The sequence below is a fragment of the Dendropsophus ebraccatus genome, chromosome 5 (genome assembly GCF_027789765.1).
Source record: "Dendropsophus ebraccatus isolate aDenEbr1 chromosome 5, aDenEbr1.pat, whole genome shotgun sequence".
Classification (NCBI taxonomy): Eukaryota; Metazoa; Chordata; class Amphibia; order Anura; family Hylidae; genus Dendropsophus; species Dendropsophus ebraccatus.
Window position 1 is genome coordinate 107,261,521 of NC_091458.1, and position 24,256 is coordinate 107,285,776.

The following is a 24,256-nucleotide window of genomic DNA, read 5'->3' on the forward strand; positions in this document are numbered from 1 at the left end:
GAGGCAAGGGGTTAACCTCTAGCTAACATCTGGCTCCTGGCGCTTTTGCAAAAAAGAAAAGCCATGGAATTTTTTTAAGCCATGTAAGGGAAAAAAAAGGCAATTTTTTTGTCTTTTTAAAGGGGGATGTCAAAACCTGCAATTTTACAAACTGTTTTCTTAAAAACCACTAAGACCATTCTCTTCCAGCTCTGTGAGAATATATTTAGAAAATATAAAGTGACTGTACAATTGACATGATAATGTCTCAAACTATCTCAATGCAAAGGAGCCTTTTAACTAACTGTTAGAGCTGTCTATTGCCTGAAGCCATTTAACCAGACAGTATGGGTTTTGATTAGATATTAGTTTGGTCAGACTCTTAAACAATAGTATTTTTGATGTAGTATATCTTTCATGTCTCCTTAAGGCTACAAATAGACACACATTTTTGTCTTAAAAAACACAAAAAAGTAATCTTTCTACTCTGTGATAGAGTTTATTATTTGGCACTTTATCTCCTGTGCTTTTCTCATTACAAGTCATGTGATACTTTTATCATGACTGTCATGACTGTAGGTAGGGTATAGCCTGAGAAGAGGTGGGGAAGGACACAGACAGTGAGCTTTAATCTGGTCCCACCAGTTGACCCTGCTTACTTGCCTTAACAGTCCTAGGTGACTGCCGACACCACAAAGATGGTCCCTTGTTGCAATAAAGGTGATAACACTGAACAAGGAAAGGAAAACTTACATAGCGGGGGTTGGTCAACAGGCCGGGGTCAAAACCAAACGGGCAGCAAGTTACAAAAACAGATTTCAAGGGAAGATTTGGGAAACAGAGCCAAGGTAAAGATGAGCCAGGGTTAGAGGTCTAAATCCCAGCAAGTGGAAAGATGAGATGTCAATCACTCAGGAAAACCAGAGGTTAAAGAGGATGTACCACCCGGTACATCCTCTTTAACCTGAACCCACGGATCGATCGGCACCGTCACGGGGAAGCCGATGCCGTGGTCCGTTTTTCAAGCCGCCGCCCGGTTCACGTGCACGGCGCCGTTCGATCCAGCGGTACCGAGCTGTGCTGAAGCACTGGAGGTTGGCTGGCCCGCCCCAAGTGGGAGAGAATTCCCTCCCCTGTATGACGCGGCTCCATTCATTCTAAGCGAGCCGCGTCATACAGGGGAGGGAATTCCCTCCCACTGGGGGCGGCCCAGCCGACCTCCAGTGCTTCAGCACCGTCCGGTACCGCTGGATCGAACGACGCCGTGCACGGGAACCGGGCGGCGGTCCGAAAAACGGACCGCGGCACCGGCTTCCCCGTGCCAGCGCCGATCAATCCGTGGGTTCAGGTTAAACAGGATGTACCGGGTGGTACATCCTCCTTAACTGTGAAGTGGCCATAGGGAACACAGCAGGGAAGAGGCGAGTATGGCAGATAAATCAATCAGCAGAGCAGAAGGAGTGGGATAGTGTTCAGACAGAGCTCAGACAAAAGCAAAAACATATAATTTTAACACAAAACATGACTAAAGGCAACAGTCTCAGCCATATAGCACGAGGCCCGCGCAAGGTTCCAAACAGCCACGGGCAGGATAATGACCTGGGATTTCTTTTGAAGAATTGAGTGGAAATTAAAATGACAATATACATACAATGGAAGAAAAAACTTCTTGAAAAAAAACACCATACCTACAGCTTTTTTAACAGCTGAAATTCAAAAAGGCCCAAAAGCTGAGCCTTAAAACAGTGAAAAATGTTAAATATTTTTCCTTATTGACCAAGAAAACATCTGGCTATAACATTTTTGTATGCCAGATTTTTATAACATTTAGAGGGCTTTTTTTTACACAACACCATGGGGGACATTTATCAAAGGGTGTAAAATTTAGACTGGTGCAAACTGCCCACAGCAGCCAATCACAGCTCAGCTTTAGGCAGTGCTGAAAGGAAAGCTGAGCTGTGATTGGTTGCTGTGGGCAGTTTGCACCAGTCTAAATTTTACACCCTTTGATAAATCTCCCCCCATGTGTTTCTAGCCCAAGGGTTTAAAAAAAATATATATATATATATTTTTGTGACAGTTTTTTATTCAGTTTTTAAAGAGAAAAAAAAACAGATTCAAAAGGAATAGGAAATATAAAGCAAAGATTAGTACTTCTTACTGCTGGATGCACTTCTTGAATGAGAAAACACCCAATTTCACTCCTTAACACACACTTTAAAGTGTCACTGTCGTTTCTAAAAACTTTTGAAATGGTCATAGAGCAATTATATTGTCTTACCCACACCTGTCCTGGATTCTGAGACATCCGCACTTCCAGTTGAGGAAGCGCTGTCTGAATTCCACAATCCTAATGGTGCAGTGTGCAAAACAAAGTATATAACTTTGTTATGTGTCACTAGATTGGAAAAAAAAAAAAAGATTAGTGCCGGAATATCCCTTGAATATGGGGAAGAAAACAAGTTAGGCTATAAAAAACTTTTTTTGTTTGCTAGTCAACAAGGAGGAAGAAGCACTTCCAAATTTTAGGATGTATTTTCTTGTGGTGCAGCTTATAATGCTGAAAAATAATGGCAACTGGAAAATATTTGGTGACACAAACGGGAGGAGAAGTGGGGTGATTTAGCTAGGGGAAAAAGTCGAGTGCACAAATTCTTAAAATGTGGTTAACTACAAGAAAAATATTCGGGGTGACATTCAGTTTAGATTTTACACTGATTTTGAAAAATATATGGATGACAGAGTTTAATTAAAGAAGGGAAAAGTGAAGTAAGGACAGGAACATACAAGGTTTCCCAATTATTAGAACTAGGAAAACAAGAGTTTTGATAGATTGTAGGGAGAATTTGACCTAAGTGAAGGCTATATGTTTTGGTATTCGCAGATTGAGGCTGGGTTCACCCACAGTAAAGTAAGAGCTAAACTCTCTTTTGGCAGTTTTAATCAATTATAGACATTATACTATATACAGTGTGTTCACTACTAGAGATGAGCGAACTTTTCAAAAGTTCGGTCCGACCGGACTTTTGGATTTTTTCGGAAAGTTCGGTTCAACCGAATTTCGGATTTTTTCGGATTTCATAGTTTAAAGCATCTATATGATATGGGGGTAGTGTATTTGGTTGAATTTAGGGCTCTACATGTCAGTAACATCGTTATCTTTTCGATATCTCAAAGTCATTTTTTTTTTGGACTTCAATATTCACCATTACAGGGTCTATGCAGGAAATTCACCATTACAGGTTATATGCAGGAAATTCACCATTACAGTGTCTATGCAGGAAAAAGGTCAAAAATGCAGTGAAAGAGCAGCAGTAGTTATTGGAGGCCAGTGGAGGTCCAGCAATAGTCATTTCAGGCCAGTACAGGAGCAGCAGTAGTCAACATGGAGGCCAGGCAGGAGCAGCAGTAGCCAACATTGAGGCCAGGCAGGAGCAGCAGTAGTCAACATGGATGCCAGTTAAGTCCCAGCAGTAGTCAACATGGAGGCCAATTAAGGCCCAGCAGTAGCCAACAAGGAGGCAAGGGCAGGCACACCAGTAGTCAACCTAGATGCCAGTTAAGGCCCAGCAGTAGCCAACAAGGAGGCAAGGGCAGACACACTAGTAGTCAACCTAGATGCCAGTTAAGACCCAGCAGTAGCCAACATGGAGGCAAGGGCAGGCACACCAGTAGTCAACCTAGATGCCAGCTAAGGCCCAGCAGTAGCCAACATGGAGGCAAGGGCAGGCACACCAATAGTCAACCTGGATGCCAGTTAAGGCCCAGTAGTAGCCAACATGGAGGCAAGGGCAGGCACACCAGTAGTTAACCTGGATACCAGTTAAGGCCCGGCAGTAGCCAACATGGAGGCAAGGGCAGGCACAGCAGTAATCAACATGGAGGCAAGGGCAGGCACAGCAGCAGTCAACATGAATGCCAGTTAAGGCCCAGCAGTAGTCAACATAGATGCCAGTTAAGGCCCAGCAGTAGTCAACATGGATGCCAGTTAAGGCCCAGCAGTAGTCAACATAGATGCCAGTTAAGGCCCAGCAGTAGCTAACATGGAGGCAAGGGCAGGCACACCAGTAGTCAACCTAGATGCCAGATAAGGCCCAGCAGTAGTCAACATTTATGTCAGTTAAGACCCAGAAGTAGCCAACATGGAGCCAAGGGCAGAAACAGCAGTAGTCAACATGGATGCCAGTTAAGGCCAACCAGTATTCAACATGGATGCCAGTTAAGGCCCAGCAGTAGTCAACATGGATGCCAGTTAAGGCCCAGCAGTAGCCAACATGGAGGCAAGGGCAGGCACAGCAGTAGTCAACATGGATGCCAGTTAAGGCCCAGCAGTAGTCAACATGGATGCCAGTTAAGGCCCAGCAGTAGTCAACATGGATGCCAGTTAAGGCCCAGCAGTAGCCAACATGGAGGCAAGGGCAGGCACACCAGAAGTCAACCTAGATGCCAGTTAAGGCCCAGCAGTAGTCAACATGGATGCCAGTTAAGGCCCAGCAGTAGCCAACATGGAGCCAAGGGCAGGAGCAACAGTAGTCAACATGGAGGCCAGGCAGGAACAACAGTAGCCAACATGAAGGCCAAGCAGGAGCAGCAGGAGCCAACATGGAGGCCAGAACAGAGCAGCAGTAGGCAACATGGAGGCAAGGGTAGGCACAGCAGTAGTCAACATGGATGTAAATTACGGCCCAGCCATAGCCAATATGGAGGCCAGTGAAGGCACAGCAGTAGTCAACATAGATGCCAGTTAAGGCACAGCAGTAGCCAACATGGAGGCCAGTACAGGAGCAGCAGTAGTCAACATGGATGCCAGTTAAGGCCCAGCTGTAGCTAATTATGAGGCCAGTGAAGGCACAGCAGTAGTCAACATTGGTGTCAGTTAAGGCCCAGCAGTAGCCAACATGGAGGCCAGTACAGGAGAAGCAGTAGTCAACATGGAGGCAAGGGCAGGCACAACAGTAGTCAACATGGATGCCAGTTAAGGCCCAGCAGTAGCCAATATGGAGGCCAGTGAAGGCCCAGCAGTAGTCAACATAGATGCCAGTTAAGGCCCAGTAGTAGTCAACATGGATGCCAGTTAAGGCCCAGCTGTAGCCAACGTGGTGGCAAGGGCAGGCACACCAATAGTCAACCTAGATGCCAGTTAAGGGCCATCAGTAGTCAACATGGATGCCAGTTAAGGCCCAGCAGTATCCAACATGGAGGCAAGGGAAGGCACAGCAGTAGTCAACATGGATGCCAGTTAAGGCCCAACAGTAGTCAACATGGAGGCAAGGGCAGGAGCAACATTAGTCAACATGGAGACCAGGCAGGAGTAACAGTAGCCAATATGGAGGCCAGTGAAGGCCCAGAAGTAGCCAATATGGAGGCCAGTGAAGGCCCAGCAGTAGCCAAGATGAAGGCTACGGCAGGAATAGCAGTTGTATTGGGGTGACATGAGCAGCAGAAGCAGAATAATGAGGTCGATGGATAGGCGAGAGTTAGCAGGGCAGCAGGAATGGTGGAATGACCAGTAAGGTCTTATTCACATATAGACCATAATAGATGCAGAAAAGGTCCTACATCTTTGTGACAACAGGACCAAATCCTACTCTGTGGTATCAGGAGCAGGTGTCACAAAGTCCTTATCTATCCATGTGGCGTTCATTTTGATGAAAGTCAGATGTTCCACACTATCACAGGACAATCTGGTTCTCCTGGGACTGACAATATGACCTGCTGTGCTGAAAACTCGCTCAGATGACACACTGCTGGCCGGACAGGAGAGTATGTCCAAAGCAAATTCAGCGAATTGTGGCCAGACATCTAATTTTCCCACCCAGTAGTCCAGGGGTTCGGGGGCGTTAGGTGGCAACGTAGAGTCCAAAAACACCTGGACTTGCTGTTTGAGGTGTGCCGCCATGTCGTGCTGCTGTGCGGGTGCTCCTGCTATCCGGCCTGTGGCTGCATGAAAGCGCGCATCGTGGACATCAGGCTCAGATTGGTGCCGCTGCTCACGCCACCAAAACTGCTAGAGGAGGATGTGGAAGAGGCAGCGCTGCTGGTGTGGCCCTGGTGGGAATGGCGTGAATGAGAGCACCGTGTTCCAAAGGCTGCCACTAACTGTGCACCCAGCTCCTCTCTATAATAATTCCCCGTTGGGAAGGGTGAATGAATTCACACATCTTGTTGCGATACAGTGGGTCCAGTAGTGTGGCCAGCCAGAACTCGTCCCGTTGTTTAATACTTTGCAAGCGTGGGTCAGCCCGAAAGCATATCAACATGCGCTTAGCCATTTCAACCAGGGAGTGGGAAGGAGTCCCCGCCTCCCTCTCCACATCATACTGCCAATGGGTGCTGCCTCCATCCTCCTCATCCTCATCCTCTTCATAGCCCTGCATAACCTCCTCTGGCCCCCCTCTGGTCTGGCAGGAAGGCTCATATCCTTCTCCTCCATCTGTCTCCCCTAAGAGTTCCTGTGCATTCAGGTCCTCCTCTTCCGCCAAGCCTTCCTCCAGCGACCATGGCTGCGACAGTGGCAAGACCTCTTCCCCCTCGCCACTGAGTTGCATCAGCATCAGCTCCAGTACTGTGTCTTGCCCACTGACCAGAAAGGTGGCCTCCTCAAAGGGTCGTAGCAAGCAGTAGGTGTCACACATGAGCTGCCACTGGCCGAGCTCCAGGTTACACAGGGAGTCGCCGTGTCCACCTGCATCAAGAGGAAATCAGTCAAGGCCTTTCTCTGCTCATAGAGACGGTGCAGGATGTGGAGGGTGGAGTTCCACCGCGTGGCTACATCACAAATGAGACGATGGTTGGGAAGACCATCCCTCCGCTGCAGGTCGAGGAGGATGTGGTGAGAGCGACTTAAATGGCTGAAATGGTTACACAGCTTTCGAGCCATTGACAGCACAGTCTGTAAATGGGATGAAGACTTTAGAAAGTGTGTAACTATTAGGTTTAAAACATGTGCCATACACGGGGCTTGCCTTATACCTCCTCGACGCAGCACGGAGAGAATGTTGCTCCCATTGTCACTCATCACTGTCCCAACTTTAACCCCTTAACGACAAAGGGCGTATAGGTACGCCCTATTGCCGGTAAGGGCGTTCAGAGCGGGGCCGCACGGCGACCCCGCTCTGAACTGCGGCGGTCCCGGGTGCCGCTTGTAGCACGGGACCGTAGGTATTAGCGGGCACGGTCCGATCGCCGTGCCCTCTAATACAGTAATCAGATACAGCTGTCAAACATGACAGCTGCATCCGATTACCGGATCCAGCGTCTCCCTGGTGTCTAGTGGCGGAGATCGCTCCTCCGGGATGTGATCCCGGAGGAGCGATCTCCGTTTCTGAAGCCGGCCAGGGACCGCTCCAAGATGGCGCCATCCCCGGCTCGGCACTCGTTTACTTCCGGCTGCAGCAGCCAGAAGTAAACGAGTGCCTATCTCATGGATCTCTGCAGCATATCTATGCTGCAGAGATCTCAATGAGAGATCAAAGTGTATATACTAGAAGTCCCCTAGGGGGGCTTCTAGTATATGTGTAAAAAAAATATATATAGTGTTGTTGTCAATAAAAAGCCCCCTCCCCTAATAAAAGTCTGAATCACCCCCCTTTTCCCAGGTTATAAATAAAAGTAAACAAATAAATAAATAAACAAACATGTTTGCTATCGCCGCGTGCGTAATCGCCCGAACTATTAATGAATCACATTCCTGATCTCGTACGGTGAACGGCGTAAGCGCAAAAAAATCCCAAAGTGCAAAATTGCGCATTTTTGGTCGCATCAAATCCAGAAAAATTGTAATAAAAAGCGATCAAAAAGTCGTATATGCGCAATCAAGGAACCGATAGAAAGAACACATCATAGTGCAAAAAATGACACCTGACACAGCCCCATAGACCAAAGGATAAAAGCGCTATAAGCCTGGGAATGGAGCGGTTTTAAGTGACGTATATTATTTGACAATGGTTTGAATTTTTTACAGGCCATCCGATACAATATAAGTTATACATGTTATATATCGTTTTAATCGTAACGACTTGAGGAACGTGCATCACAAGTCAATATTACCCCAGGGCGAATGACGTAAAAACACATTTCCTCCAAATAAACAAAATGCGTTTTTTTTTTTTCAATTTCACCACACTTTGAATTTTTTTCTGGTTTCGCAGTGTACTTTATGCAAAAATTCAGCCTGTCATTGCAAAGTACAATTAGTGATGCAAAAAATAAGGGCTCATGTGGGTTTCTAGGTGGAAAAATGCAAGTGCTATGGCCTTTGATGCACAAGGAGGAAAAAACAAAAACGCAAAAATCGAAATTGGCTCTGTCCTTAAGGGGTTAAGATGGCGTGGAGTCAACCACAAGAGGATTTCCGTATCAAGCAGGCGGTGCAGATCTTCCCCTGTGTGTCTCCTTTCACTCAGGCAGGCTAGATGCAGCACAGCGTGACACCTCCGTGCTACACCCAAGTGGTACAAGAGAGGAACACTGGCGGTTGAGGAGGTTTTGGACCTACTGGAGGAGGTGGAGGAGGACCGCGACACAGGAACCCTGCTGTGACAACGGGGTGGTGTCATCGCCCTTCCTTGGCCAAGCTGCTGGGGGTCCGCCGGCCATATTACATTTACCCACTGAGATACCTTTTCGCGAACATAGCTATACATGGCCGGGACAGCTGTGTTGAAAAAGTAGTGTCGACTCGGCACCTTCCACCGTGGCTCTGCACACGATATCAGTTCACGGAAAGGTGCTGAGTCGACAACTTTAAACGGCAGAGCCTGGAGAACCAGCAACTTGGCCAGGTGGGCATTCAGCTTCGCTGCTGCGGGATTGCTGGGTGCATATGTCTGCCTCCTTTTAATTCCCCCGTCGCACAGGCGACAGATCACCACATACTGTAGGTATCCTCCTGGGCACTTTTTAAAAGACTGCCACACAGGCGAGGTGTAGAGTCTAGTACCGACAGGCTGCGAGGATGGGCTGGCACTGCCGATACTAGGACCTGCATTGGAGGAGGTTTCCCCAGTGGTCATCTGCTTTTCCCGGCTATGCTTCTGACTTGTTAGTTGACTACTGTTGCCTGTCTGCTTTTTAGTTGTGGCGGACCTGCTGGCGGACGGATTTCCGGTTGACGAATCGGTCGAATAAGCCAAATCCTGCCATGGATCCCATGTAACATCCGATGTAGAATCATCCTGTTTCAGAATGATGCTATCATCCTCATCAGGCTCCTGCCCAGCCCTCTCTCATCTACTGCCTACTGCTCTCCTGCCAGGCCTAACATTGGCCTGCTCTGATATCGCCTCCGACACAGCTATGCCCTGCACTTTATTGTCCCCTGTCTCTTCTCCCACGTGCTCATCATCATCAAAGAGCAGTTCGCTGCTCATAGACGCCAACAGTTCCCTTGCAGGCGGCGTGTCAAAAGTTAGCGGGATGTTGCTGAGGATGTCATATGGAGGACGTGGGGGAATTGCTGCGTGCCTGTGCCAAGTCAGGGTCGTGTCCGAGGTACCCACAGATACCTGGCTGGCTGTCTCACTACTCATCCTTGTGGACGTCGAAGTGTGAGCCAGCCACTCCAGGACTGTGGAATTAGACGTGTGGACACGACCCTGGTGTGACAAAGGAAGCTCAGGCCTGCCACTGGACCCTCTTCCTGCACTACTTCCTCTTCTGCCCCTTGAGCCAGACTCTCTGCCCTGCCCTCTGCCTGAAACACTTTGTGAGGTTTCCTGCTGCCGCTGTGCCATGACTTTATATTCAAATTCTGATTGCCACACTTGGTAGATGAGAACAGTATTTTCTGTAATATATAGGACTTGTATATATATTTGTAATATATAGGACAAGTATAGAAATTGTCTATATAGATAGATAGATAGATAGATAGATAGATAATGGTTACAGAGAGTCACTGAAACATTGCGTTTGGAGTGTTGCACTATGAATTGACTGAATAAACACAGCTTATTGAGCTTTTTTACTACACTGGAGTGCTGTGGATTCTCTGCATATATAGATAGATAGATAGATAGATAGATAGATAGATAGATAGATAGATAGATAGATAGCACTTTTTTAAGACTTTTATGATATACACCTGCACCAGGTATTTTTGTCTCTCAGGATAAGACGGATGTGATATACACACTATCAGAAGGGTCCAAGTATAGAAATTGTCTATATATATATATAGCACTTTTTTTTAAGATATAATGCTATACACCTGCACCAGGTATTTTTGTCTTTCAGGATAAGATGGATGTGATATCCACATTATCAGAAGTATAGGACTTCAAATATGCAAAAGAACACTGCAGAGACACCATCACATGTCTCAACGTCAGTGAACTAGCCAGACCTTCCCTCCGGAAAGGAACAACCTTAGCAAGGTATTCATACACAGACAGCTGTTTCGGGGTTTTGCATATTTGATTTCCCAGGGGGCAATGTTCTAGAATACACTGACGTTGAGACACGTGATGGTGTCTCTTCGGTGTTTTGGTTGATCTCCCTGAGGTCAACCAGCGTCCTTTTGCATGCACTTACTAGTCATTGCTCCCACTAGCCAGAAACCTACTCCACACTGACTAGGGGCAAAACCCCCTAAACAGCTGTAGGTGGATGGATACCTTGCTAAGGTGGTTTCCTTAACTGGAGAACGCCTTTGGCTTGGTTGTTCCTTCCCGGAGGGAAGGTCTGGCTAGTTCACTGACCTCGAGACATGTCATGGTGTCTCTGCAGTGTTCTTTTGCATATTTGATTTCCCAGGGGGCAATGTTCTAGAATACACTGACGTTGAGACACGTGATGGTGTCTCTGTGGTGTTTTGGTTGATCTCCCTGAGGTCAACCAGCGTCCTTTAGAATAATATATTTGAACATAGCCTTTGATTTAAATCAAATAAAATAATAAACTATATGAGGAAGACACAGAAAGGTGGAATAAACCACTGGTAGCCATATATAGAGATCAAATGAGAATGATGGGCAAAAAAAATTCATGTAAGACACGAAAATATATTGGAGAAAAAATGACTGGGATAAAATTCAATGAAAACATATTTAAAAACATGCCCATGTCTTCTATCAATATGAATCATAGAAGAATCCAACTTAAAGTGACACTGTCATCCCCTTTTTGCAATATGACTTCTCTACACAGGTGTAAAGGGTAAATTTTACAGTATTCATACCTTATTTTATATCATACGTCATGGTGCTTGTTCCAGTAAAAAGTGATCTTTCATCATCTGTGGATTGGGATACCTGGACGGGGCTTCACGGCGAAGAACCACTTAGCCACACTCCCTCTGTGATGTCATCGCCGTATAGCCCCCCTCCCCCCTTAGTGGCTGTTGGAAGGGCCGGCCTAAAGGTCTAGGCCTATCTGCTAATGACGTCACGGAGGGGGCGGGGCTAAGTGGCCATAGGAAATAATGACCTATAGAAAAAAATGGCCACACTGTAATCGCTAACAGCCAATCACAACACATTTGCAAATAGCTAAAATATAGCAGTCAATTGAAATTTTAAGGTCTTATCAGTCCATGCCTTACAACAGCCACTCAGTCACATGTCCACTGTTGGCCAATAGAAGATGTAGAAGATGGAAGGTCCTTAAAGATTTTGTCTCACTGACATGAGAAAGCAATGTTTTTTACCATTATAAGTAGCAGAGGTCAGTCAGTGATGTAGCAGAGGTCTGTGAGTGATGTAGCGGGGCTGATACCAGCATGTAGCGGAGCTGATACCCGCGTGACACAGCAGAGCTGGGTTGGTGTTGTAGCGGAGCTGATAACCGCATGACACAGCAGAGCCGAGTGGGTGTTGTAGCAGAGCTGATACCTGCATGACACAGCAGAGCTGAGTGGGTGTTGTAACGGACGTGATACCCACATGACACAGTAAAGCAGAGTTGGTGTTGTAGCGGAGGGGATACCTGCATGACACAACTGAGCCGAGCCGGTGTTGTAGCTGAGCGGATATCCGCATGACTCATCAGAGCCGAGACGGTGTTTTAGCGGAGCTAATACCCGCATGACACAGCAGAGCCGAGTCGGGGTTGTAGCGGAGCTGATACCCGCATGACACAGCAGAGCTGAATCGGTGGTGTAGCTGAGCTAATACCCGCATTACACAGCAGAGCTGAGTCTGTGATGTAGCAGAGGTGAGTCAAATTAGCTCTTAACTCTTAAAGTGCCAGAATCAAACTCGCTCTTAGATGGCCGGGGCCACATTCGCTTATAAAGGGACAGTACCAACGTCGCTCTTAAAAGGGCAGTACCAAAGTCGCTCTTAAAGGGACATTACAAAACTCGCTCTTAAAAGCACATTACCAACGTAGCTTTTAAAAAAACAGTACCAGAGTCACTCTTAAAGGGATGGTACATAAGGCACTCTTAAAGGGACGGTACATAAGTCACTCTTAAAGGGATGGTATATAAGTCACTTTTAAAGGAAACGTATTAAAGTTGTTTTTAAAGGGACAGCACTACAGTTGCTCTAAAAAGGGTGGTACCTAAGTCGCTTTTAAAGGGACAGTACATAAGCTGGTCTTAAAGGCACAGTATATAGGTCACTCTTTAAGGGTTGGCACCAACGTTGCTTTCTTAGGGATTGTACCAAAGTTGCTTTTAAAAGGGACAGTACCAAAGTTGCTTTTAAAGGAAGGGGAATAAAGCGTTAAAGTTTTTCTTAAAGGGAAGTCACTGTTAAAGGGGTGCTCTTTTCAAGCACTATGTATTTCCCTGGAAATGCAAATCTAGTTATGAAAATAGAATCAAAACTTAGGATAGGTATGGAATGGGATCCAGGCATAACACTCCTGGGTAATATTCCTGGGTAATATTCCAAAAATACCGGAAAAAGGGGAGATAATTAGTAAACTTTTAATTCTAGCAAGAGTTACCATTTTAAGGAACTGGCTCTCCCAGGATGTGCCGTCAGTACATAATTGGATGAATTTATTATCTTTAAAAAACAGTATGAATTATTATACTAAAGGGGGGGGGGGGAGTAAAAAACTTAACAAGGCAAAAAAACAATGGGACCTCAGGTAACAGGGAAGAAGGGTAGGGGATGGGCAGTGGCGCAGTTATAGGGGTCACAACAGTCACATTTGCATAGCCTATGGCCCCCTTTGCTGTATAAGTTGGGAGCTTGAGACTGACAGGACATACAGGAAGAGGAGGACCTGTACGCTTTGGCAGTCCCGCCCAGCCAATGATTCACCCTATACAGAAGGAGGAGGGACAAGGCTAGAGGAAGAGGAACTCTAAACCACTCCTCCTCCTAGGCATCCTGACCTGCTACCCACCATCATCCCCATCTTCCTGCTTCATGTGCTGTGAGGTTTGGTGCTCAGCATGACAATCTATCAATAAATACATCCAAATAACATTAAACCCATTAAAAATGACTTATAAATGTGTCTAATAAATAATAACTAATATTTCTGTTATGTATATTAGGGGTGTTTCCCTACAGTATATGTTTATCAGCTATCCTGTGGATGATAAATGTCTGATATGCAAAAGAACATTGCAGAGACACCATCACATGACTCAACGTCAGTGAACTAGCCAGACCTTCCCTCCGGGGAGGAACAAAAAAGCCAAAGGCGTTCTCCAGTCAAGGAAACCACCTCAGCAAGGTATCCATCCACAGACAGCTGTTTCGGGGTTTTTGCCCCTCATCAGTGTGGAGTAGGTTTCTGGCTAGTGGGAGCAATGACTAGAAAGTGCATGCAAAAGGACGCTGGTTGACCTCAGGGAGATCAACCAAAACACCGCAGAGACACCATCACGTGTCTCAACGTCAGTGTATTCTAGAACATTGCCCCCTGGGAAATCAAATATGCAAAAGAACACTGCAGAGACACCATCACATGTCTCGATGTCAGTGAACTAGCCAGACCTTCCCTCCGGGAAGGAACAACCAAGCCAAAGGCGTTCTCCAGTCAAGGAAACCAATAAATGTCTGATATCTGGGAACCCACAGGTCAGGCCCCAATAATCACTAAAGAAGGGGTGCCAGGCTCTCAGGGCTATGTTCGAGGCTATGTTCAGACAGTATTTTCGCCAGTATATAAGTAATTACACAGCATTTCTTCTACACCACCGCATTCAGGTAAACTGCAAGGTAAAATGGCCCATAATGCGCACATATAAATAGTTTGCTTTAGGCACTACGGGCTATCTACAAATTATATGATGAAGGTAAGATAAGGCAAGAATTTTTTTGCTTGTCAGTTAAACTCATTGATGGTAATGTCTGTCAGGGCTCTTTATATCACTGAAAGCAATTGCAGACACCTCTGCTAATTAGTTTGACAGGTGTGTCCAATTAAAGGCAAGACTACTTAAGAAGGCTGTCCCACATTATTAGGCAGCCTACGTTTTGAGCCAAATGGAAAAAAAAAAGGACCTTTTGGCTGCTAAGAAGCAACAAATTGTGGAGTGTTTAGGTCAAGGCATGACTACAATCAACATTGCCAAGACACTTCATCGTGATCATCGCACAATCAAGAAGTATGTAGCTGATTCCCAGCACACACGTGTGCGTGCGGATAAAGGAAAATTAAGGACTCTTTCCAACAGGCATGATTACGTCCAATTACGTCAGGTTAAAAGAGCTGCTGAAAAAATGGCTTGTCATAGCAGCAAAGTTTTTGAAGCTGCTGGTGCCTCCAATGTCCCCTGAACAACAAGATGCAGGGTCCTTGATGCTTTAATCAAGTGCTACCAGAGAGCGCTATACAGAGCAGGGCCCCATGTATATTCTTATAGTACTAGGGTGGGGGCCCAGGCTGATCTTTTGCATTGGGGCCCATGAGTCATTAGCTATGCCCCCTGGGGAAGGGTATCTCTGTGGGTTTTTTCCCCCCCCTATTCATAGAGGTTGGGGGATGAAAGAGGTACACAATGGTAAATGTTGTTAAAGTAATTTTATTTACTGGCATAAGTTGTACTGTAAGCAAACCAGTAAAAAAAAAAAAAAAAAACTATGTACGTAACCATGCGTAACCTAAAAAAAGAGATTGTTGCCATCAAGAGTTGTGTACAAAGTACAAAGAAAAAGGAAAATGTTTAATCATTACGGTCTGCAATCATTAGGGAGAGTACTCTTACCACCCTCTTACAAGCAAATTACAGCTGAAACTGAACTTTAGGAATTGATGATTACAACTTTCCCTGTCGTACTGTATCCTCATATAGCCTCAAAGATCTAGTACTGGTGTGTTCATTAATTGGCTTTGTTCCAGACTGAAATTCTCATCTACACAGTTTTACATTTTTTTTATGGATTAGGTACTGTAACTGCATTCAGTATTTCTACTGGGTTTCAAACTCCTGGTTATTTAATTAACTGATTCTCACAGAGAGCGACCTAGATTTAATGAAGAGACATATTCCATCTCAGTACAGATATGAATGTACTATCAAAATAGCAGACTGGTACTTAGATCCGAACATCTGTACAGCTTTTTAGGAAAGCACTTCAAATCCTAACATATTATGAGACCTATAGACGTTCAAATACGGACGGACATATAATAAATACATTTACACCCTGGTCCCTGACCACTAAAATTACAACCACATATTCATTAATACCATGGGGGAGATTTATCAAACTGGTATATAGTAGCATTGTCTTAGTTGCCCCTAGCAACCAATCAGATGCCACTTTTCATCCTCACAGATGCTTTGAAAAATTAAAGATGGAATTTGATTGGTTGCTAGGGGCAACTAAGACAATTGTACTTTACACCAGTTTTACAAATCTCCCCCCATGTCTTTATTAAATAAAATCTACTATTAAAAGACCAATATTTCCATCATGCACTGACAAATATAGAAGTAGATACTATCAGTACATAGGCTTTTCTCATCATATACAGTTGTGCTCAAAAGTTTACATACCCCTGGCGAATTTTTGCTTTTCTTGCCCTTTTTTCAGAGAATGTGAATGATAACACAAAACTTTTTTTCCGCTCATGGTTAGTGCTCAAGTGAAGCCATTTGTTGTCAAACTGCTGTGTTTTCTCTTTTTAAATCATAATGACAACCAAAAACATCCAAATTACCCTGATCAAAAGTTTACATACCCCGGGCCAGGGGCAGGAAACGCACGTCAGGATGATGGCATCCTGGATAGTATACAGACTGTGCTATTTTGGTAATTCTGTGGTTTAGATGTGGGGGGGAAATGGTTCGCTTGTTCTTATAAGTACTGTTATTGCACTAGAACTTTATACCCTGTTCCAGTGTTCTTTGTAATCAAACTGCTTTTATTACTTATCATGTGATACCATATAACCTCTCCAGGATTGCCACCTCAGGTTTTTAGTGTCTTATTCATTTTTAGCCCCCTGCATGTAGAGGGCCAACCATCTACTAGAGGAAACTACATATAGGGAATACTAGCCAATAGGGGTGTCACCTTATTAAGGGAAACTACAACGGTGTGCTGAGACGTTCCTGACTTTGTCCCCTTCCAGTTGGAGTTGAAAAATGAAAGTTTGATATCTTGTTATGTAACTCTGCAAATATCAGACGCTTACGATTCTTAGAACTGTTTTTAATTTCAGGTAGAACATGAGATGGCAGAGGTTTAAGCAAAGTGGAGTAACGGGTCATTATGAACATTTTGTTTCTCCATGGAAATCTGCAAAAGACTTTTATATTGAGATGTCACAAACACTAGGGGAAAAGTGTCCTTTCTACAGCATTGTCAGAACCTGTTTTTTTTTAGTTTTAAGACTAGGCATTGTACCGTTGAAATGAACCCCACAGAGGGCGCCCCACAATCTCAACAGACCTGGCAACAAGCAAGGTTGTCCACAAGCTGATTCTTCATTCAAACGGACCTGTGAATATCTACCGAAAAAAAGACAGTCCAGATACTGGGCAACTCCCGGGAGAGTATCGGCTTTATTATTACTAGTACACATGTGCAAGCTTTGTACGAAGTGGGTGTGGACATTTTTGAAGAGTGAACAGAATAAGGCATGCTTTAGGCATCCAGAGCTGTTTTGGTCATTTTGATGCTCCAAAGGACTTTTTGGATAAGTTAGTGACTGAAGATGAAACTAGGCTCCACATTTATTATCACAAAAAAAGAAACAGTCTAAGGAACAGCCTCATAATGGGTCCCAAAAACCAAAGATTTGCAACTAGAAATTGGCCAAAAAAGTCATGGCATCCATTTTTTCTGACAAAGATGGTATTCTGTTGGGGGATTACCTACCTCTGGGCTCTAGTATAGGTGGAGTGTATTACGCTAGCCTCCTTGACCAGCTGAAGGATGCAATAAGGAGGAATTGACCAAAGGAACCCTTTTGTTGCAGGACAATGTACCCTTGCGCTCCTCCAAAGTTTTGGGCTGTCAAATTGAATACCCTGGGTTTACAATTGGTCCACCATCCCCCCTATTCATCTGACCTGGCCCCTTCTGACTATCTGTTTCCTAACTTGAAGAAACACCTCAAGCGTCATCATTTTGATGACATTGCTGATGTCACACATGCTGCTGAGATCTATCACATGATTTTTTTTTTTTAATGGACTAGAAAAGCTGGAACAATGATGTAGCAAGTACATCAGCCTGAGGGGGGAATATGTTGAATAAATGTGTACTTTCAAAATTCTGACTCGATTTGTTCTGTGCAAAGCCAGGAACTTCTCATCACCCCCTCGTACATGCTGGTGGCACCTACCTAATGAGGAAATGCCCCTGCTGCCTAGGGCAGCATGTTAAGCAGCAGTCTGAATGAACATTGGCTGTTGTTTGACCCGGTCAAACAACGTAAATTATGGCCAGGAGCTGTAATTTACATTGTGCGCACAGGATATGTTGCACAGACACTGTTCACTAAATAGCGGCTGCACAAAATAGACATGTCAATTATTTTGTGCAGCCGCAGAGAACCACGGCCGTAGTGTCTACAGTGTGTAAACATTACGGACATGATTCGATGCAGTCTAATGTAATGCCTCAGCGTCAATTAACGGTTGTTGTTGCAATCTGCAACAACACCCGTTGTTTAACCCTTTGAGGTCCAAGCCCAAAATGACCCATTGGACCGCACAAATTTTCATTTTTGTGTTTTCGTTTTTCCCTCCTAGGATGATTGACAGGCAGAGAGGCCAGTAATGACCTGTCAATCATGCCCTCCGAGCGTGCTGACAGGCAGAGTGCAGTGACTAGATACGGGCAGGGAGCCACCCAGATGTTACGCATCCGGAGAATACAACTCTTTTTTCACCGGTATAAAGCTCCTGTTGCAGCCGCGGCTGGTACATACCGCGACTGCTGCAGGAGCTTTATACAGCACTCCTGGGAATCATATCAGCCTAATTGGGCTGATTGGTTGTCTTTAATGAAAAAATACACTGTGTGAACGAGGCCTTTAAGGGAATAAACAAAATTATTAATACTATTGATGTAGCTACTGTGACCATTGCAGTGAGCTGGACAGAAAAATAAATTCTCCCCTTTCATTGAATCCACATGGATCAGTACTGATTTAAAAAAAAAAAACAGCAGATTTGCAGCCAAAGTATGCTCAATATGTTGAGGATCTGTGATTGGTTTCACCAGTTTCTGTGTATAAAAGTAAGATCCACATTGAATCTGCAACAAAATCCACATATAATATGTTAATATATGTGTTTTTTTGCTGCAAAATTCTGACTGATCTATATCTTATGATTCTGACACATGTAGAATGATGCCAGTAGGGTGTATTCAGTCTGAGTGCCTAAGGGCAGCACAAGCTGTAAATATGGCTTTGGGTACATAATGTGTGAGAGCTCTATAAAAAGTTTATTTACATTGCTATAATACTGTGTGTGTGTGCCATGTCTTGCTGTCTATAGCAGCCATTTCAGATGAAGAAAGAGAGCACATGTATTGAGAGAAGAAGTCCAGATAATATCATCCCTGAGATCATTAGCCTGCATTGTTCCAGCTCTGTAAACTTACAGAAACATTTACATACAGTATGCTGTAGACTTTAGACTTGGTGCTGCAATATATCAGAATCATATTATTATATGTACAGAACAGTGTGCTTATCCCATATACATAGCTGACCAAACAGTATTACATCCCCAGACAGTAATACTATGTGAAGTAATCTCATTGACCAGCTGAGACCCCTCAATGGAGCTTCCTAAGTCACAACCCAGCCACGTGACTTTCCCACCACTAACGGGTGTTTTACAGAACGAGACCGAAAAGGCGACCAGTAACATACAGGTAATGACATCCTATACCTACAATACAAAGGATCTAATAAAACAGAGTTATAGAAGGTAATTTTCATTCAATAAAATTAATTACAACAATACAGTTAACTGCAGCATTTGCTCATTACATTGTATTTTTTTTTTTGTAGTCACTTACTTACATACAAGAAATGATGTAGAGGAAATGAAGTCTCCACATAAACCAGGTCTTGTCAGACAGCAAAGGGATCACAGGCAACAGGTCATATTCCACAGCACAATGGAAGCAAACTTGTAGACACTTTCTGATAACAAATCTAGGGGGTTAAAGCTTTAAGTATCATCCAGCTGGACAGAGTCTGCTAAAGAAAATAGTGCTACCACCTATATATTGTCTGTGCTCCCATCTACAGCTCCGCACAGTTCTTAGGGAAAGTATGTGCAGACTAGACTTCCCTCTGGTGTATTTCAAGCCACAACTGGCAGCATCATCTGTTCTCTCTCTAAGCTGATTGGTGTGTTGTAGTGCCCCACTGTAGTGCACAGATCTGCGTCTGTCTTTATTATTCAGCTGAGTGTCTGCTCTGTGCTTGCATTTCCAGTTCAGGCTGCTGATAGGAATCAAGCATGCTAAAAGGATCAAGAGCTGCTGCTTTGTATCATCTTCCATTTATTGTAATACTCAGGGTTTTTTTTGTGCTAATGTATCAGTCATAGGCTATGTTTACACATAGTATTTCCGTGAAAACCAGGAATGTAACTGACAGGTCAAAATTATAATGGAAAGATTTGCAGTCTTTTTTCAAACAAAACCAGGAGTGGTTTGAAAACACAGAAGCTGTGCAAATCTTCCTATTATAATTATAAAAAAAAATACTGACCAAAAGACTGATGGAAATACTATGTGTGAACATAGCCGTAGAATGGATGTGGCGTATGCATTAACTGAACAGCTTGTTACCTTTATTTTACCAATAACCAGTAGTTAACAACATGTAAAGGAGTCAAGTGTATTATATAATAATGTAACTGTATATACAGTGCTTTATATCCTCCTGTCAGGAGTATAACTAGACTTTATAGGGACCCAAAGCAAAATGAGATGGCCCCAACCATCGAATAAAAGCAAAACAGCAGCATTAGGTGGCAATATTGAAAAGTATGGATAATTGCACCAATATCAGAGAATCCACATAGTACACTAGATAGCAGAAAGCCACCAACTTGTTTTTCCATACAAAAAGATACAATGTTCTGAGCAGGCCTCTCAACCTGTTGTCCCCAGAGACGCTGCTGCTACAGTCAAGCCAATGCTGTGCTTCCTTCAGCTTGCTACTGTACTCAGGGGCATAGTTAGGATTCATGGGGCCCCATAGCATGAAACTGTCCGCTCCCACTTCATACTGACATGACATGGTGCAGTCCCTCAGTATATCGTTCTCCCAGCTCCCCATGCACTAGTGATGTCACTGGTGCACCAAGGAGCTGGGAGAATGAACACTGAGGGACTGCGCTGGGTCATGTGAGTATGTATCAGGGAGGCTCTTGAGACTGGAGGTGCAATTGTGGTGTCCCACCACTGGTATTTTTAGTTTTTACACCCCTCTCCAAAGTCTGTACTTCAAGTAAACACGGTAATGAAGTAGTACCTAAGTTTTACCACGAGATGTCACTATTATCTATATATGCACTGGTAGGCTATGTTCACACACTGTATCAGACCGGCCGTTCCATGACCCCGGCCGGGTCACGTAAAGGCAAATCTGTGCCCGGATCATCATACTTAAGTACCGGACGGATGATCTTTCCGGCCGCAGAGCTCTGATGCATCAGAGCTTCCCATAGCCCCCAATGCAGCAAGCGGCTGGAGCCGCTCGCTTCACTGTGTGAACTGACAGGTCTTTCTGCGGCCGGAATTCACTGAATTCCGGCCCCAGAAAACTGACATGTCAGTTTTGTTCTGGCGCCGCATGGGCTCCTGCCGGAGCGCATACGATGTGTGTACGCTCCGTCCGGGATCCCATTCAACATAAAGCTATGTCACACACCGCAAAACTACGGCCGTAGTTCTGCGGCGAGAACTACGGCCGTAGTTTTACGTAGTGTGAACATAGCCGTATATTGCACAGCTGTAGTGAACAAGGGGTTATTGTTTGTTATAATCTGCGCACCAATTAGAGCTGTTCTTTCCTTTCCCCTATCTCTATCCTTCTTTCTCTTTACACTTTCTTCTCCACCACTCACAGGGGACATTACACCTCCTGTAGGAAGTTGTCACATGGGTAGAGGAAGTGCATGCCTACACTTAATAAGTCTTACCCAAGTCTTGGTGGAGAGAGGACACAAGAAGGGACGATCCCTGATATAGTCCAGATGGGCCCTGCATCTACCAGGTCCCCCCTCCATTCGGTCCAATGTAGTCTAGTCTAGTGTGTGGTAGTGCATAGAGATGCACATGGGAGACACAGAGACTTTTTCTTCAAAAGCTACACCTATTCCCAGTATGCAGTACTCAGGAGGGGACAAGTCAGAGAACAACCCAACCCACGCTGTGAACACTTCTAAAAGGGCAGGACAGTATCGTGAAACAAGAGGAACTGATCCATATAGAGCAAAGTTGCTATAAGCCTATGTACTCTATCTCGTAACGCAGGTGTAACCAGGTAAACTTGGCCACCTTGCTCAACTCCGGTAACAAGGTCTGGGGCTTGTGTCACCCTAATAGGACGGGTCACAGGTGGTATCATGACAGCAAAAGTCGAAACACGGTCACAAGTATTTTTCTACTCTCAAGTATTCTTCAGTGTTCTACTTCTTCTAAAGTTCTGGCAAAGCACATTTCTACCCTGGGTTGGGAATCTCGTCACAAACTCCTCTCCACTACTCTGAACTCTCAGCTTAAACTCCTCTCTACCATTCTCAGCTCACTCTACTTCTCAGTATGCAACCAATTCAGCTCAACTCCTCTACTCCAAAGGCTCTTAGCGCAAATTCTGTTCTGTCACGTCTACAGTCTATGATCAGCTATTGTATAAAGTATTATTGTTCATCCCCTACACAGTCACTACTCCATCCTTGGGTCATCTCCCCTTTTGTGGGTGGCGGTACCGATAGTCCGGGTGGGTCACTGCTCCACTCTGGACCACAGTGATAAGTACCCAAGGGACCCCTCACAGCCTGGGAGGTCACCGACCACAGGGGAAAGGATATAGCCAGCTCCCTTAAACTAAAAGCAGGTGTGCCTCCATGCTTGTGTGCCCTACTGGCACTGGCGACACAACAATCTACCATCTGACTGAGCTATAGCCTGACCAAACACTACATCAGTGGCGTCACACATGACCATCTGGCGAGTGACCAGTCATCCATAACCAGGCTATACTGCACCAGCCACCACACAATGCCGCCTCTGGCCACAAAAAGACTGGCAGGGCAGGGAATTCTTCCAGAGGTGGCAGATGTGGGTCCTGTAAGCCTTAACCACTTGAGACACACCATTCAGACCACTGGGTGGGCCAAGGCACCTCTGCCGCACAGGCCCTGTAGCAGTTGTAGCAGGTCTGCCTCCATGGTAGCTATGCCACTTGCTGTATATCCTTCTCTCTATTTGGATCAGTATGTGAATACTTGCTGTAAGATTCTCTCACAGATTAGGGCTATGTTCACACAACGTATTTTTTGTATTAATCATGGCCGTTGTTGCAATTTGCAACAACGGCCGTGATTATTACAAAAGATACGTTGCATAGAAGTCAGAGGGAATCCCGGCTGGAAAGTATACTCTGGCCGCACTCCCCATTGTGTCCTATGGTGACTTGGGATGCGGGCGCACAAGGATGCACCCACATCACAATTCACAAGTTCACAAGTTTATACAGCCGACACGGCCGGGTCACAAAATGTCCGATGTCTTGAGTAGTGTAAAAACGGCCTAGAAGTGATTGAACAGCTAGACTCCACTGATAATCTTATCATTAGGAAGACCATTTAACAAGAAAGGATTTTCCAAAATGGAACACCCTTTTCTTTAGCAAGAAATGAGCCAAAAGAAGAAGTGGAAATATACAGGAAATATACAGGAAATATAAACTCCCCTTTTTGCCGGATCCACTTTTGCCTTTGTCACATTTTCTACTGCAGTTGCACTATGGTTCACAACCAAACTCCTTGTAGCCTGAGGATGTGTTTCCATATTTGCGTTTTTGCTGTGTTTCTTTGTATACATAATCTAAACCAGTATCACGAGGCGCATCAGACTGTTTATAATAAAGAAAGACTGGTGCTAAATCATGTTCTGCCAGCTACTGCTTATCAAAATCAATCTAAAAAACATTTCTTTTCAATGTAGTTCTCAAAATAAATGAAGAAACACAGCCAGCTACAATGTGTGAGTCCAGCTTCAATGCCCCTTAGTTAATCAACCAATTCACCGAATGGTTATAATTTAGGGTCCATTTACACTGGAAGATTATCTGACAGATTATCTGCCAAAGATTTGAAGCCAGAACTAGAAACAGACTATAAACAAAGATCCGATCATAAAGGAAAGCCTGAGATTTCTCCTCTTTTCAAATCCATTCCTGGCTTTAGCTTTGAATCTTTGGCAGATAATCTGTCAGATAATCTTTCTGTGTAAACGTACCCTTAAAGGGTTGTTTAAAGGGGTTACCCAGTGCTACAAAAAACATGACCACTTTCTTCCAGTTTAGGTGTGGTTTGCATATAAGCGAAGAAAGTAGCCATGTTTTTGTAGCGCTGGATAAGCCCTTTAAAGTGACTCTGTACCCACAACCTCCCCCCCCCCCCAAACTGCTTGTACTGTCGGATAGCTGAGTGTATATTTGACATCCTTTGATAAATCTGGACCATTGTATGTTTATTTGGAGGCACAATATTCTTTGAGGCATAATATTACACCTCAAAGTATACGTATTATAAACCTGTAACTTTTATCCAATTAAATCATATTGAATTCAGTAGGAAAATGCCACATACTGTATTTTATATGTAATTTTCACATCATAAGCTCTGGTAAAATGAAGCTGAGCTGTGATTGGT

The 24,256-nt window shown here is 44.6% G+C and overlaps 1 protein-coding gene across 2 annotated transcripts in view; it reads right to left on the minus strand.

The window, feature by feature from the left end:
- The window catches only part of LOC138792886 (pinopsin-like), a 170,305-nt gene extending 150,855 nt beyond the window's left edge, over positions 1-19,450 (minus strand). Inside the window, exon 1 of one of the 2 annotated variants that reach the window (XM_069970936.1) lies at positions 19,381-19,450. The gene's annotated coding sequence lies outside the window, so the exon portion shown is untranslated. Of the gene's footprint in view, positions 1-19,376 lie in introns of both variants that reach the window. The other variant, XM_069970934.1, reaches the window with a different exon arrangement.
- Between the last annotated feature and the right edge of the window lie 4,806 nt (positions 19,451-24,256).